At 30.4% G+C, this 15613-nt stretch overlaps 1 protein-coding gene across 7 annotated transcripts in view; it reads left to right on the forward strand.

Moving 5' to 3' along the window:
* Positions 1-15613, forward strand: part of LOC114329316 (glycogen-binding subunit 76A) — a 294793-nt gene that overhangs the window by 133499 nt on the left and 145681 nt on the right. Inside the window, exon 1 of one of the 7 annotated variants that reach the window (XM_028278359.2) lies at positions 6467-6631. The exons of 3 other annotated variants lie outside the window; for them this stretch is intronic. The gene's annotated coding sequence lies outside the window, so the exon portion shown is untranslated. Of the gene's footprint in view, positions 1-6466; positions 6632-8381; positions 8410-11175; positions 11215-12882; positions 12969-15613 lie in introns of those variants that run through there. 3 more of the 7 variants (XM_050656803.1, XM_050656802.1, XM_028278363.2) reach the window with 3 other exon arrangements.

Here is a 15613-nt window from a genome sequence, read left to right on the forward strand (position 1 = left end):
AGTCACTTTACTGACTTAATACATATGTAAGTAACTATTATTTGAGTCATTAAACCTATGAGGGGGGGGGCGTAGGGGTTGAAATCAATATTTCAAGCACATATTTTTTGAAAGTATGGTAGAAATATTTTAATTTTATTAAATTATTTATAAAATTAAATAGGCATATTTAGTACAATTTATAGATTATTCAAGGAAACATATTGAAAAATAAGCAAAACGTTTTAAATACACCCCAAAAAACAATTAATTTTGCGGTGGACATCAGAACTCATCATTGGATCATGGTAAACAAAAAATTAAAAAAAGGTTTTTTAGCTTATGAGTTTCTCGAGGTAACTTTGTCGAGTTTTTTGTCTTATCGAATTTTAACTTTTTGATATCACTCAGAAATCAAAACAACGAATTTTTTTGTCAAAAAGGGTGAAAATCAGCATATTTATTATTGTTAAACAAAAAATAATTATAAAACAAAAAATATCTCGACATCGTTGTTACCTCAAGGAATGTCTAGAAAATATACAACATTCCAGGTGGGTTGGTTAAGTAGTTTTTGAGATACAATGTCTACAGTTTTTGAAAAAAGCAGTTTTGAGAAAAACGCGTTTAAAGTATTATCAACCTTTATTTTCAATTTCTTTTTTGTCTGTCAAATCGTAGAGTGAAACACACCGGAATATGTTTTTGAATCACGAATTAATTTACAAAAGAAAATGAGAACAGCTGTTGACCGTTTCTCACTACGCTCAAGCGTGGGCGCGAACTTGCTGCAAAGCGAGTCGAATGTAGGGAGGTAGGGAGATATTTTTGAATATCCCTACCTTCGACTCGCTTTGCAGCAGGTTCGCGACAGCACGCTTGCACGTAGTGAACAACGGTGAACAGCTGTTCTCATTTTCTTTTGTAAATTACTCCACGATTCAAAAAGATATTCCAGTGTTCATGATTTTACGATTTGAGAGACAAAAAAAGAAATTGAAAATAAAAGTTGACAATACTTTAAACGCGTTTTCCTCAAAACTTCCTTCTTCAGAGGCTGTAGACACTGTAACTCAAAAACTACTTAACCGACCCCCTGGAATTTTTATATATATTTTCTTTAGACATTCCTTGAGGTAACGCTGTAGAGATATTTTTTGTTTTATGCTTATTTTTTGTTTAACAGTAATAAATATGTTGATTTTCACACTTTTTTGCAAAAAACGTCGTTTTGAATTCTGAGTGATATCAAAAAGTCAAAAGTCGATACAAATAAAAAAAACTCGACAGTGTTGCCTTGAGAAACTCATAAGGCAATAAAATATTTTTGAATTTTTTGTTTACCGTGATCCAATGATACATGATGATTTTCTGATGTCCTCCGCAAAATTCATTATATTTTGAGGTGTCTTAAAAATTTGCCACTGTTGGCTTATTTTTCAATATTTTTTCCTTAATTTTTTCTTCAATAATCTATGAATTGTACTGAATATGCCTATTTAATTTAAAAGTAAAATAATTTTACCATACCTACTTAAAAAAATGTGCTTGAAGTTTCATCCGGAAAGCAGATGGGTGCAGATCGACCTATATTCGGATCTTAGACTATTACGTTTTTAAATTTTTTCTGTTATATACGCCGTCCTCTTGCGCCATGACGGTTATAGCCGCAACCTAATTAAAGGTGCTGAATTAATCAAAATTGTCGCTAAATGTGTTAAAAGTGAGAGATGAATCGCCCACAAAACTATTTTAAATTACTTTGAAAACACCATGTATAGTGATATCTAGTAATTGAAAAGAAACAAAGGAAAAGTTTTAAAATCAACTACTGGAAGTGGCAGGTTCAGTTCTTAAAGCAGTAATGTAAATACAAACCAGAATCGGAAAAGAAGCTATACTAATTGACCTTTATTAACCTTAACCAATGTTATTAATCGCCTTCATAATTTTGTTTTTTCGAGGGATCATTAATTTTGGCGAAATATGGTTCAATTACGATTAATAAGTATATATTATTAAATTGATTAAGTATAAATCTTCAAGACAGCTATACAGAAGCTCAAATTAATCATTCCTGGTCAATAAAACTTGCTCGAAATACCTACATAAGCTTTCAATGATCTCCGCCACGCCAAGAATAGAACTCCCCAATGAGTTTGTTGACTTCTCTTCTAGACCTAGACTTGACCGGTCACTAACATAATATACAAATTTCACTATCAGAATACAAGACAAAAGGTTACTACGAGAAATAACCTTCTCCGGAAACTTGTAGGGAGCAAATGGGGTGCAAACCCACAGATCTTAAAGTTAACAGCTGAAGCCTCGTGTTTTTCAGCAGGGGAGTATGCCTGTCGCGTATGGAGTAGATCTAGACAAGCCCAATAAGTCATCACTGCATTAAATGAAACAAGTAGAATAACTACCTTACTTAATTACTTCCTGGCGTTACAACCCGTCGTGGGTTTTAGCCGACTCGACAACATGTCTCCACTGTTTTCTGTCTTGAGCAACCTCTATTCAATTCTCCACGCCCATAGCTTTCAGGTCTCCTCCTATATTATCTCGCCACCGAAGTCGAGGGCGTCCGCGTGTCATCTTCCAGTTGGAACTTCCTCCCATACCTGCCTTCCTGTTCTTTGGTGAGAAAGTTTTCTGAGGTGTCCTGCCCATTGGAGTCTTCTGAATAACTACCGGCCCTATGAAATCTACTCCTCATTTTCTACAGTACCGGACAGCTGGATTTACATCACCAGAAGACCGTAGATGCGCCTCGCAATATGTAGAGAAATTCAGGCAAACTTTCGATGAAAGGCACTAATTATACGAGTTGGACGAACCACGAGGAACCAGCAGGCTTAAATCAAGGAAAAGGTTTATGAGAAAGGTTAGCGTCGAATCTCCCAAATTGTTTTCCCTACACCCAGAACGACCTAATGGAATGAACATGAACTGGAGAACCTAGCGAACTCAACCACATACACACTGGCGATGCTCCTGTAAAACAGAACCTCATTAACTGGGGTATAAAGACAGATAACGACAAACTGTGCTAACGTGGGGAAATACAGGATTTGGAGTACCTGAGAGTATGCAGACCTTGGCCATCACTGGGCATCATCGATAATTTAAGATTTGCAAATACAAAGGGTGTAGACGTAGCCAGATACTGGGCTGAAAAACTGTAGTTGGATCCAGACTCGAAAAAGTAAAGGAAAGTAAATTACTAATTACGGCATTGTTGTTCTTATTGTATATTTTTTGTATTATATGTTCTTAGTAAGTAGCTTGTCCATTCTCGTTTTTGTATTCTCCATAGTTACTCTCTTGGCACTTGTCTGGGCAGATTATCAGAGAATAGGCAATTTTTATCTATTAGCCAATCTAATCTTATGATTGTATATAATAATAATATAGGTGTGTAAAGTCCGCAGATAGTGTGCTACTTTTTTTATAAATAAAATGGCGCCCAAAAATCGTGTTTTTTCAATTTTTGCTCTATAACTCCAAAGATTTTAACTTTACACCAAAACCACCCAAATAAAAATTTACCGTAATTAAATTCTGCATAGAGATGTGTTTTTCCCGATTTACTTCGACAAAAATTTTCCCCGGAATATGCGGGTTTTTCCAAAAAAATCTTTAATTTTCAACTAAAATTTTAGATAAGTAATTGTTTATCAATAATTAAATAACTTGGTAATATAAAATCCCTTGTTGCATAGATTATAATTCCAGAAGCCGCTAGAAATTGAATGAACAGTTTAGCAACAATTGAATTGTTAATTAAAAATTTACGGTCGCTACAATAACCACAATAATTGTTATACATAAGAATAACTATGATTTTTGTATAAAAAGACACCGTACCTATCTAATGCATTTTATAGAATTGAAATTGGACTTCATAAGCGGCCTCAGGAATATTTTAAAATTATAAACAATTTTTTGGCTTATAAACAAATAGAATATCTCGGGAAAGATTAAATTAAATTAAATCATGAAAACGGTATTGGAAAAAAGCGACAGGACGCTACTTTTAAAAGAAAAAACGTTTAATTGTGATGAGTGGTTCCTGAGATACGACCGGTCAAAGTTGACCGGCATTTACGGCAAAGATATGAAAAAAAGGTTCATAATTTTCGAACCATCATCTTTTTATTTTGTCTTCTTTCTCCACACCAATTTTCATATCTTTAAAGTGCTCATAACATAAATTATTATAATAAAAACTATCGATATTACGAGTGAAAATTGACAAAAATAGCAAAATTCCAATCAAAAATTAGGTTGGAGAAAATGTAATCTCAAAGTTCAAAATCGGTATACGTTAAAAAAATGCATTTGTTCGGCTTCCCGTGGAGCAATTTTCTTCATTCTTTTTTTGTTCCCAAGTAGCTCGAGTAGAGCCATCTAACTAACGCATTATTAAATGTCATAGTTGCTTTTGTTTTGATATAATAAATTAATTTATTTATTATTACAAATATTATTATAACAAAAAATTTTTAATTTGTTTAAATAAAGATTGAGTTTTCAAATAAGAATATTTGTGTTTTTAACGTTAAAAGGTACACTTGTAGTAAGTTTATCTAAAAAAGTCTACAACTGGAGAAAATATATAGTTTTCTTTTCTTATAAATAAATTAATCTATTATAACAAAACAAAAGCAAGTTTAACATTGATAATGCGTTAGTTAGATGGCTCTACTCGAGTTATTTGGGAACAAAAAAGGAATGAAGAAAATTGTTCCATGGGAAGCCGAGAAAATGCATTTTTTTTAACGTATACCGATTTTGAACTTTGAGATTACATTTTCTCCAACCTAATTTTTGATTGGAATTTTGCTATTTTTGGCAACTTTCACTCGTAATGTAATATCGATAGATTTTATTATAATAATATATATGTTATGAGTACTTTAGACCGGTTGTATCTTAGGAACCACTCATCACAACTAAACGTTTTTTCTTTTAAAATAAGCGTACTGCCGCTTTTCTTCCAATACCGTTTTCATGATTAAATTTAAGTTAATATTTCCCGAGATATTCTATTTGTTTATAAGACAAAAAATTGTTTATGATTTTAAAATATTCCTGAGGCCGCTTAAATAGTCCAATTTCAATTCTGTATTAGTGCATTAGATAGGTATAGTTTATTTTTATACAAAAATCATAGTTATTCTTATATATCATAATTATTGTGGTTATCATAGCGACCGTAAATTTTAAATTAACAAATGTTGAATGGTTTGCATGTGAAAGCTCATTTTAAATGAAGTAAAAGACAGACGTACTCTCAATCATTTATTGTAACTTCCGACGACCGGTTTCGCTCTCTAAAATATGCAGAGCATCTTCAGGTCAACGGTTACAAGTCACTAAATGCTACAAATAAAAACCAGAGTTAGAACAATGTTGTAAATGTTGTAAAACAACCGTCTTAATAAATATAAATAAAAACAAAATCTTTTAATAAATAGAAATAAAAATCTTTAAAACCATCACATTTTAAAAACTTGTATATAGGACATTCACTATAGTTTACTTCACAAACATAATAACAGGCACCGATTTATTGGTTGTCTTTCAACAACTATCTCTTCACCCTCAAGAATTCCCAAATCCCATAAACTTGTTTACCTTTGCAACATTCTCCGTTTATTCCACCATATCCCGTTAGCATAACTTAAGCAAAAACATCATGATAATGAATACTGAGGTAGTAGCTCCTTGTATCCGAATGTAAGTACGACACGTTATAGTTGCATGATTATGCAGATGTATAAATCTAAAAAAATATTGAAAGTAAAAATTTCATTCAGAAATATTTTTATGTCAGCTATCAACAAAATTGAGTGACGAACCGTCGACAAAGCTATTTTAAATTACTTTGGAAACACCCCGTATAGTGATCATGGGCGCCCATACCCAAGGGCAGGGGGCAGGGCGGGGCCGTGTCCCCCTAGCTTTTCAGGTGTTTTAAACTATATATTATGGTTATCCAAAGTATACAAAATATAATGTACATCATCTTCACGTCTGCCCCCCCTAAAAATTTTTATATGGCGCCCGTGATAGTGATAGCAATTAAAAACCAATCAAAGGGCAAGTTTTAAAATCAGCTGTTGGTAGTGGCAGGTTCATTTCTTGAAGCAAGTTATGTAAATACAAACCAGAATCGTAAAAGAAGATATACTAATTGACCTTTATTAACCAATATGTTATTAATCGCCTTAATAGTTTTGTTTTTTCGAGAGATCATAAATTTTGGCGTAATGTGGTTCAATAACGATTAATTTATTAAATCGATTAAATATAAATCTTCAAGACTGCTATATAGAAGCTCAAATTAATTATTCCTGGTCAATACAACTCGCTCGAAATACCTACATAAGCTTTCAATGATCTCCGCCACGCCAAGAATAGAACTCTCCAATGAGTTTGTTGACTTCTCTTCGCTCCATCCTGCAAAGAAAATTGCCGGCGACGATCTGGCAACGCCGCGATTAAAACCGAATTCGACCTTGTGTCGCCCTTGCGCCGTGAGTCTAGTGCTGGTGTCCAAACTTCCCGGACGCTCGTAGCGTCGCCGTCGATTTTTAGACGATCGCCGTCTTCATGCACCCACAAGAACTACTGTAACAAGGTTTGTTTACATAACAATTTTGTATATTTGTTGCGGTGTTGCGTTCGAAAGTACGTTTGAAAAAACTGTGTGCCTGCAGTGTCTATTCCTGCTATCTGTTGTCGTAGGTCAGCGCGCAATCGTTAGAAAACTGATAGTAGCGATAAAAATTTAGTTCCTTATTTCAATTCTTCCACTTCCTATTAAAACAATGTATTACCTCACGATATTTGAGTTGTCAATCGGTGTACAGGGAGATACGTGCGTTTGAATTGTTGTGACAGTTGACAATGTGACCGCAGCCTTGAGGAAAAAATTAAAAATACATTTGTTAATTTCAATTTTATTTTTATAAGGTCATTAAGTAATTTATAACATGATGCCAACTGTTTTCAAGTTTATTATTATTTTTGAAATGACAACTTTATCAATCAAGTTGGAAATATAGTTTAAATTTCAAAGTGCAATAGGTTTGTTGAATGCTTTTGCGTTTTATTTATTTTATCTATTCAAATTTTTAGTTTTTTTTGTGACAGTTTTTAATTGGGACTCAAACTTCAGTTTACTCGTTTTTTAAATGCAGTATTTAATTTGGACAGTGTTTTTGTTTTGAACTAACTCGTTCTTTGGCAAAATCTTACATCAGTTAATTGTCCAGAGAAATTAGAAAATAAAAAACCGTTTTCGCTATAAACAGTACAAGAGTTTCTAAAGCTATTTTTGTTAATTTGTTGCTTAATGATTGCAAAAATAGCATCAAAAGTCGATTTTTTTTAAAATGAATAATAAATTTTACAAAAATGCACAAAAAACTTTAATTTAAGGCAATATCGCGTGTATTCAGCTATAAAAATTGTAATCAAAAATTATTGCAAAATTTAAATTCTAATGAATGCTGAAACCACCAGATAGAAGAAAAAGTCTTATTTTGTAAAATTTAATAATTTTTTTTCTTGGTAAAAGGTATATTAGTTTAAAAAGCCCCTATAGTGCTACAAACATAGCAACAAAACGTTCTCGCTCTGTAACAAGAGCATCATCAGTGTTACAAGAACATGGTGAGCCAACCAAAAATATATGAGACTTTTAGTCTGTTTTTGAAAGGTTTTGACCTTTGTATTTTTTGGTTGTCTCACCATGTTCTTGTAACACTGATGATGCTCTTGCTACAGAGCGAAAACGTTTTGTTTCTATGTTTGTAGCCCTATAGGTGCTTTTTAAACTAATATACCTTTTACCAAGACAAAATTTTTTTATTAAATTTTACTTGTAATTAATGGTATACAGCCAGCTGCAGCTACATAAACCCTACGCTACTTAAATCGTGTAAATAACAGTTTTTTTTTCATTTTCATCCATCAACTATTTTGATTTTTTTTATATTACCAATAAATTGGTACTTGTGTTTATTTTCATTTATTTTGTGTGGTTTCTTTGCATACGGTATAAGGAATTTAATATATTTATTAAATTCGTTTAATTTTATTTTGTAACTCTTCATTGTCTGATTTGACTTCAGCGGGTCCTACTTTTTCTTGTTTGCTTTGTGTTCAGTATGTCGCAGTTCTGATATAATACCACTTCCTGGTCAATTAAATAATAAGTTGCAATAACGCATAATGACTTACAGTTGAATCATATTAGGGTACGCATTTGCGTAACTCATGTAGTAAGATATCTTCTGCATTGGTCAGTTAAATCTTCAAAACTGAATTCAAATTTCCCGGACGGTCGTAGCGTCGCCGTCGATTTTCAGACGATCGCCGTATTCATGCACCCACAAGAACTACTGTAACAAGGTTTGATTACATAACAACTTTGTATATTTGTTGCGGTGTTGCGTTCGAAAGTACGTTTAAAAAAACTGTGTGCCTGCAGTGTATATTCCTGCTATCTGTTGTCGTAGGTCAGCGCGCAATCGTTAGAAAAGTGATAGTAGCGATAACAATTTAGTTCCTTAACAGAATTCTTCCACTTTCTATTAAAAAAATGTATTACTTCACGATATTTGGGTTGTCAATCGGCTTACAGGGAGATACGTGCGTTTGAATTGTTATTATAATTGACAATGCGACCGCAGCCTTGAGGAAAAAATAAAAATATATTTGTTAATTTTAATTTTATTTTTATAAGGTCATTAAGTAATTTATAGCATGATGCCAACTCTTTTCAAGTTTATTATTATTTTTGAAATGACAACTTTATCAATCAAGTTAAAACAGAGTTTAAATTTGAAAGTGCAATTGGTTTGTTTGAATGCTTTTGCGTTTTATTTATTGTATTTATTTAAATTTTTAGTTTTTTTCTGACAATTTTTAATTAGGATTCAAACTTCAGTTTACTCGATTTTTTAAACGCAGTATTTAATTTGGACAGTGTTTTTTTTTGAACTAACTCGTTCTTATGCAAATTCTTCTATCAGTTAATTGCCCAGAGAAATTAGCAAATAAAAAACCGTTTTCGTGACACTTTTTAATACAGGTAGATCTATCTAACAACTGGTTTTGATAAATTTGTATCAACAATTTTATTATAAACAGTACAAGAGTTGCTAAAGCTATGTTTGTTAATTTGTTGCTTAATTAACACAAAAATAGCATCAAAAGTCGATTTTTTGAAAATAAATAATAAATTTTACAAACAATGCACAAAAAACTTTAATTTTGCGTAATAATAAGGCAATATCGCGTGTATTCAGCTATAAAAATTGTAATAAAAAATTATTGCAAAATTTAAATTCTAATAGAATTAAATGTAAAAACTAATACCACCAGATAGAAGAGAAAATCATATTTTGTCACATTAAATTTTTTAACGATTAAAAAATATATGTTAAATATTATAAAATATATTTACAAAAGTACATACTGAGATATTTTTTTATTCGAAATGTTTGCATTTTTACCTGAATTTATAAAAAAATACAATGTGCTACTATTTTTATAACACAAGTTAGCTTGTTTCTGTCATTTCTCGATGTTTCTGTTTCAAAAACTGAATTCATAACTTTATAACAAATTTATAAAAACCTCAATATATTTGATTCTAGTTACCGAAAATTGATGTTTTTTTTCTTAGATTGGAGTACCTCGTTGCATATATTATGATAAAAATTGAATTAGTTAATTTGTACATTGTTTATTTAACCGGGTAATCTGTTTAAACAATTTAAAATAAATATTTATTTTGCAAAGTATTACTTTTAGAAAAGGTTATGAAATGATAGGTAACTTAAATATTTATGTATTCGAGTTAAAAATAATATCTTTTAAAAATAAATTTTACAAAAAAACTGATTCTTTGAAAAAAATGCGTGTTAATTTTTTTGGAATGATCCTTATTATTTTTACAATTATTTCTCTTGACTGAAAAACATTACAAATATACTTTAAACAAATAAGTTTTATACACATTGTATAGATAATTTTTAAATAAAAATACTAAATTTAAGTACCTATATAAATTGTAATATATTTATTAAACAAGGTGTTTCAATAATAATCAGAACTATTTTAACTGTAGATCCTTGGAGTGAAAATATTGAGGTTTAATCCAAATCACCTACTCCGAAAATGCTTTCTAAGAGAGCTAGAGTCCTTTGAAGATGGCGTCTTATAATTAGTTTTTTTAATCCCTCCAGAACGCTTCCATTTAGAAAAACGAAAACTGGTACGCCTATTTATCTTCCAGAGATAAATCGATTCCATAAATTGACAATTTATAGTACCTGCTGTTGCTTTATGTAAATCGCTAGGATACATCGTTCTTTAGAAAAATCTAGATTGAAGATAGTTTCTTTTTTGAATAAAAAAATTGCAAGGTTATGTAGTATGCAGTAATGTGGTTTATTTTAGTTCTAATTGTGTCAAATAAAACTTCAATTTCCATTATTTTTAATGTCTAGAATGATATGTTTAGATGTAGGTAGACCCTTCTTTTGGCGCGGTTGATCTATTCTGACTTTGTGTGGGTTTTTTTAAAAAGCTTCCTGTTTTTCCGATATAAGTTATGTCTACGACAAACTTTTGTAAACATTTCTTTCTTTTGGTTAAATACGCTTTAAACCCTACTTAAATCGTGTAAATAACAGTTTTTTCATTTTCATCCATCAACTTTTTTGTTTTTTTCTATTACCAATAAATTAGTATTACTTGTGTTTATTTTCATTTATTTTGTGTGATTTCTTTGCATACGGTGTAAGGAATTTAATATATGTATTAAATTCATTTAATTTTATTTTGTAACTCTTCGTTGTCTGATTTGACTTCAGCGGGTCCTACTTTTTTCTTGTTTGCTTTGTGTTCAATATGACGCAGTTTTGATATAATACCACTTCCTGGTCAATTGAATAATAAGTTGGAATAATGCATAATGACTTACCGTTGCATCATATTAGGGTCACCCTTTGCGTATTTCATGTAGTAAGATATCTTCTGCATTGGTCAATTAAATCTTCAAAACTGAATTCAAACTCTCCGGACCTTGTGTCGCCCTTGCGCCGTGAGTCTAGTGCTGGTGTCCAAACTTCCCGGACGCTCGTAGCGTCGCCGTCAATTTTCAGACGATCGCCGTCTTCATGCACCCACAAGAACTACTGTAACAAGGTTTGTTTACATAACAATTTTGTATATTTGTTGCGGTGCTGTGTTCCAAAGTACGTTTCTTGAACTTCCTATTAAAAAATTTATTACCTCACGATATTTGGGTTGTCAATCGGCTTAGAGGGAGATACGTGCGTTTGAATTGTTGTGACAGTTGATAATGCGACCGCAGCCTTGAGGAAAAAATTAAAAATATATTTGTAAATTTTAATTTTATTTTTATAAGTTCATTAAGTAATTTATAGCATGATGCCAACTGTTTTCAAGTTTATTATTATTTTTGAAATGACAACTTTATCAATCAAGTTGGAAATATAGTTTAAATTTCAAAGTGCAATAGGTTTGTTTGAATGCTACTGCGTTTTATTTATTGTATCTATTCAAATTTTTAGTTTTTTTGTGACAGTTTTTAATTGGGACTCAAACTTCAGTTTACTCGTTTTTTAAATGCAGTATTTAATTTGGACAGTGTTTTTGTTTTGAACTAACTCGTTCTTTGGCAAATTCTTACATCAGTTAATTGTCCAGAGAAATTAGCAAATAAAAAACCGTTTTCGCTATAAACAGTACAAGAGTTTCTAAAGCTATTTTTGTTAATTGGTTGCTTAATGATTGCAAAAATAGCATCAAAAATCGATTTTTTTTTTAAATGAATAATAAATTTTACAAAACATGTAAAAAATTTGTTGCTTAATGATTGCAAAAATAGCATCAAAAGTCGATTTTTTTTAAATGAATAATAAATTTTACAAAAATGCACAAAAAACTTTAATTAAAGGCAATATCGCGTGTATTCAGGTATAACAATTGTAATCAAAAATTATTGCAAAATTTAAATTCTAATGAATGATGAAACCACCAGATAGAAGAAAAAGTCTTATTTTGTAAAATTTAATAAAATTTTTTTTTCTTGGTAAAAGGTTTAGATAGTTTAAAAAGCCCCTATAGGGCTACAAACATAGAAACAAAACGTTTTCGCTCTGTAACAAGAGCATCATCAGTGTTACAAGAACATGGTGAGCCAACCAAAAATATATGAGACTTTTAGTCTGTTTTTGAAAGGTTTTGACCTTTGTATTTTTTGGTTGTCTCACCATGTTCTTGTAACACTGATGATGCTCTTATTACAGAGCGAAAACGTTTTGTTTCTATGTTTGTGGCCCTATAAGGGCTTTTTAAACTAATATACCTTTTACCAAGACAAAAATTTTTTTTATTAAATTTTACTTGTAATTAATGGTATACAGCCAGCTACAGCTACATAAACCCTACCCTACTTAAATCGTGTAAATAACAGTTTTTTTTTCATTTTCATCCATCAACTATTTTGTTTTTTTATATTACCAATAAATTGGTACTTGTGTTTATTTTCATTTATTTTGTGTGGTTTCTTTGCATACGGTATAATGAATTTAATATATTTATTAAATTCGTTTAATTTTATTTTGTAACTCTTCATTGTCTGATTTGACTTCAGCGGGTCCTACTTTTTCTTGTTTGCTTTGTGTTCAATATGTCGCAGTTCTGATATAATACCACTTCCTGGTCAATTAAATAATAAGTTGCAATAACGCATAATGACTTACAGTTGAATCATATTAGGGTACGAATTTGCGTAATTTATTTAGTGAGATATCTTCTGCATTGGTCAGTTAAATCTTCAAAACTGAATTCAAATTTCCCGGACGGTCGTAGCGTCGCCGTCGATTTTCAGACGATCGCCGTCTTCATGCACCCACAAGAACTACTGTAACAAGGTTTGATTACATAACAATTTTGTATATTTGTTGCGGTGTTGTGTTCGAAAGTACGTTTAAAAAAACTGTGTGCCTGCAGTGTATATTCCTGCTATCTGTTGTCGTAGGTCAGCGCGCAATCGTTAGAAAAGTGATAGTAGCGATAAAAATTTAGTTCCTTAACAGAATTCTTCCACTTCCTATTAAAAAAATGTATTACTTCACGATATTTGGGTTGTCAATCGGCTTACAGGGAGATATGTGCGTTTGAATTGTTATTATTGTTGACAATGCGACCGCAGACTTGAGGAAAAAATAGAAATACATTTGTTAATTTTAATTTTATTTTTATAAGGTCATTAAGTAATTTATAACATGATGCCAACTCTTTTCAAGTTTATTATTATTTTTGAAATGACAACTTTATCAATCAAGTTGAAACAGAGTTTAAATTTGAAAGTGCAATTGGTTTGTTTGAATGCTTTTGCGTTTTATTTATTGTATTTATTCAAATTTTTAGTTTTTTCTGACAATTTTTAATTAGGATTCAAACTTCAGTTTACCCGATTTTTTAAACGCAGTATTTAATTTGGACAGTGTTTTTGTTTTGAACTAACTCGTTCTTATGCAAATTCTTCTATCAGTTAATTGCCCAGAGAAATTAGCAAATAAAAAACCGTTTTCGTGACACTTTTTAATACAGGTAGATCTATCTAACAACTGGTTTTGATAAATTTGTATCAACAATTTTATTATAAACAGTACAAGAGTTGCTAAAGCTATGTTTGTTAATTTGTTGCTTAATTAATACAAAAATAGCATCAAAAGACGATTTTTTGAAAATAAATAATAAATTTTACAAATAATGCACAAAAAACTTTAATTTTGCGTAATAATAAGGCAATATCGCGTGTATTCAGCTATAAAAATTTTAATAAAAAATTATTGCAAAATTTAAATTCAAATAGAATTAAAAAACTAATACCACCAGATAGAAGAGAAAGTCATATTTTGTCACATTAAATTTTTTAACGATTAAAAAATGTATGTTAAATATTATAAAATATATTTACAAAAGTACATACTGAGATATTTTTTATTCGAAATGTTTGCATTTTTACCTGAATTTATAAAAAAAAATACAATGTTCTACGATTTTTATAACACAAGCTAGCTTGTTTCTGTCATTTCTCGATGTTTCTGTTTCAAAAACTGAATTCATAACTTTATAACAAATTTATAAAAACCTCAATATATTTGATTCTAGTTACCGAAAATTGATGTTTTTTTTTTCTTAGATTGGAGTACCTCGTTGCATATAATATGATAAAAATTGAATTAGTTAATTTGTACATTGTTTATTTAACCGGGTAATCTGTTTAAACAATTTAAAATAAATATTTATTTTTCAAAGTATTACTTTTAGAAAAGGTTATGAAATGACAGGTAACTTAAATATTTATGTATTCGAGTTAAAAATAATATCTTTTAAAAATAAATTTTACAAAAAAACTGATTCTTTGAAAAAAATGCGTGTTAATTTTTTTGGAATGATCCTTACTATTTTTACAATAATTATTTCTCTTGACTGAAAAACGTTACAAATATACTTTAAACAAATAAGTTTTATACACATTGTATAGATAATTTTTAAATAAAAATACTAAATTTAAGTAGCTATATAAATTGTAATATATTTATCAAACAGGGTGTTTCAATAATAATTAGAACTATTTTAACTGTAGATCCTTGGAGTGAAAATATTGAGGTTTAATCCAAATCACATACTCCGAAAATGCTTTCTAAGAGAGCTAGAGTCCTTTGAAGATGGCGTCTTATAATTAGTTTTTTTAATCCCTCCAGAACGCTTCCATTTAAGAAAACGAAAACTGGTACGCCTATTTATCTTCCAGAGATAAATCGATTCCATAAATTGACAATTTATAGCACCTGCTGTTGCTTTATGTAAATCGCTAGGATACATCGTTCTTTAGAAAAATCTAGATTGAAAATAGTTTCTTTTTTGAATAAAAAAATTGCAAGGTTATGTAGTATGCAGTAATGTGGTTTATTTTAGTTCTAATTGTGTCAAATAAAACTTCAATTTCCATTATTTTTAATGTCTAGAATGATATATTTAGATGTAGACCCTTCTTTTGGCGCGGTTGATCTATTCTGACTTTGTGTGGGTTTTTTAAAAAGCTTCCTGTTTTTCCGATATGAGTTATGTCTACGACAAACTTTTGTAAACATTTCTTTCTTTTGGTTAAATACGCTTTAAACCCTACTTAAATCGTGTAAATAACAGTTTTTTCATTTTCATCCATCAACTATTTTGTTTTTTTCTATTACCAATAAATTGGTATTACTTGTGTTTATTTTCATTTATTTTGTGTGATTTCTTTGCATACGGTGTAAGGAATTTAATATATGTATTAAATTCATTTAATTTTATTTTGTAACTCTTCGTTGTCTGATTTAACTTCAGCGGGTCCTACTTTTTTCTTGTTTGCTTTTGTTCAATATGACGCAGTTTTGATATAATACCACTTCCTGGTCAATTGAATAATAAGTTGGAATAATGCATAATGACTTACCGTTGCATCATATTAGGGTACGCATTTGCGTAATTCATGTAGTAAGATATCTTCTGCATTGGTCAGTTA

Source organism: Diabrotica virgifera, chromosome 7, assembly GCF_917563875.1.
Source record: "Diabrotica virgifera virgifera chromosome 7, PGI_DIABVI_V3a".
In the NCBI taxonomy this organism is placed as follows: Eukaryota; Metazoa; Arthropoda; class Insecta; order Coleoptera; family Chrysomelidae; genus Diabrotica; species Diabrotica virgifera.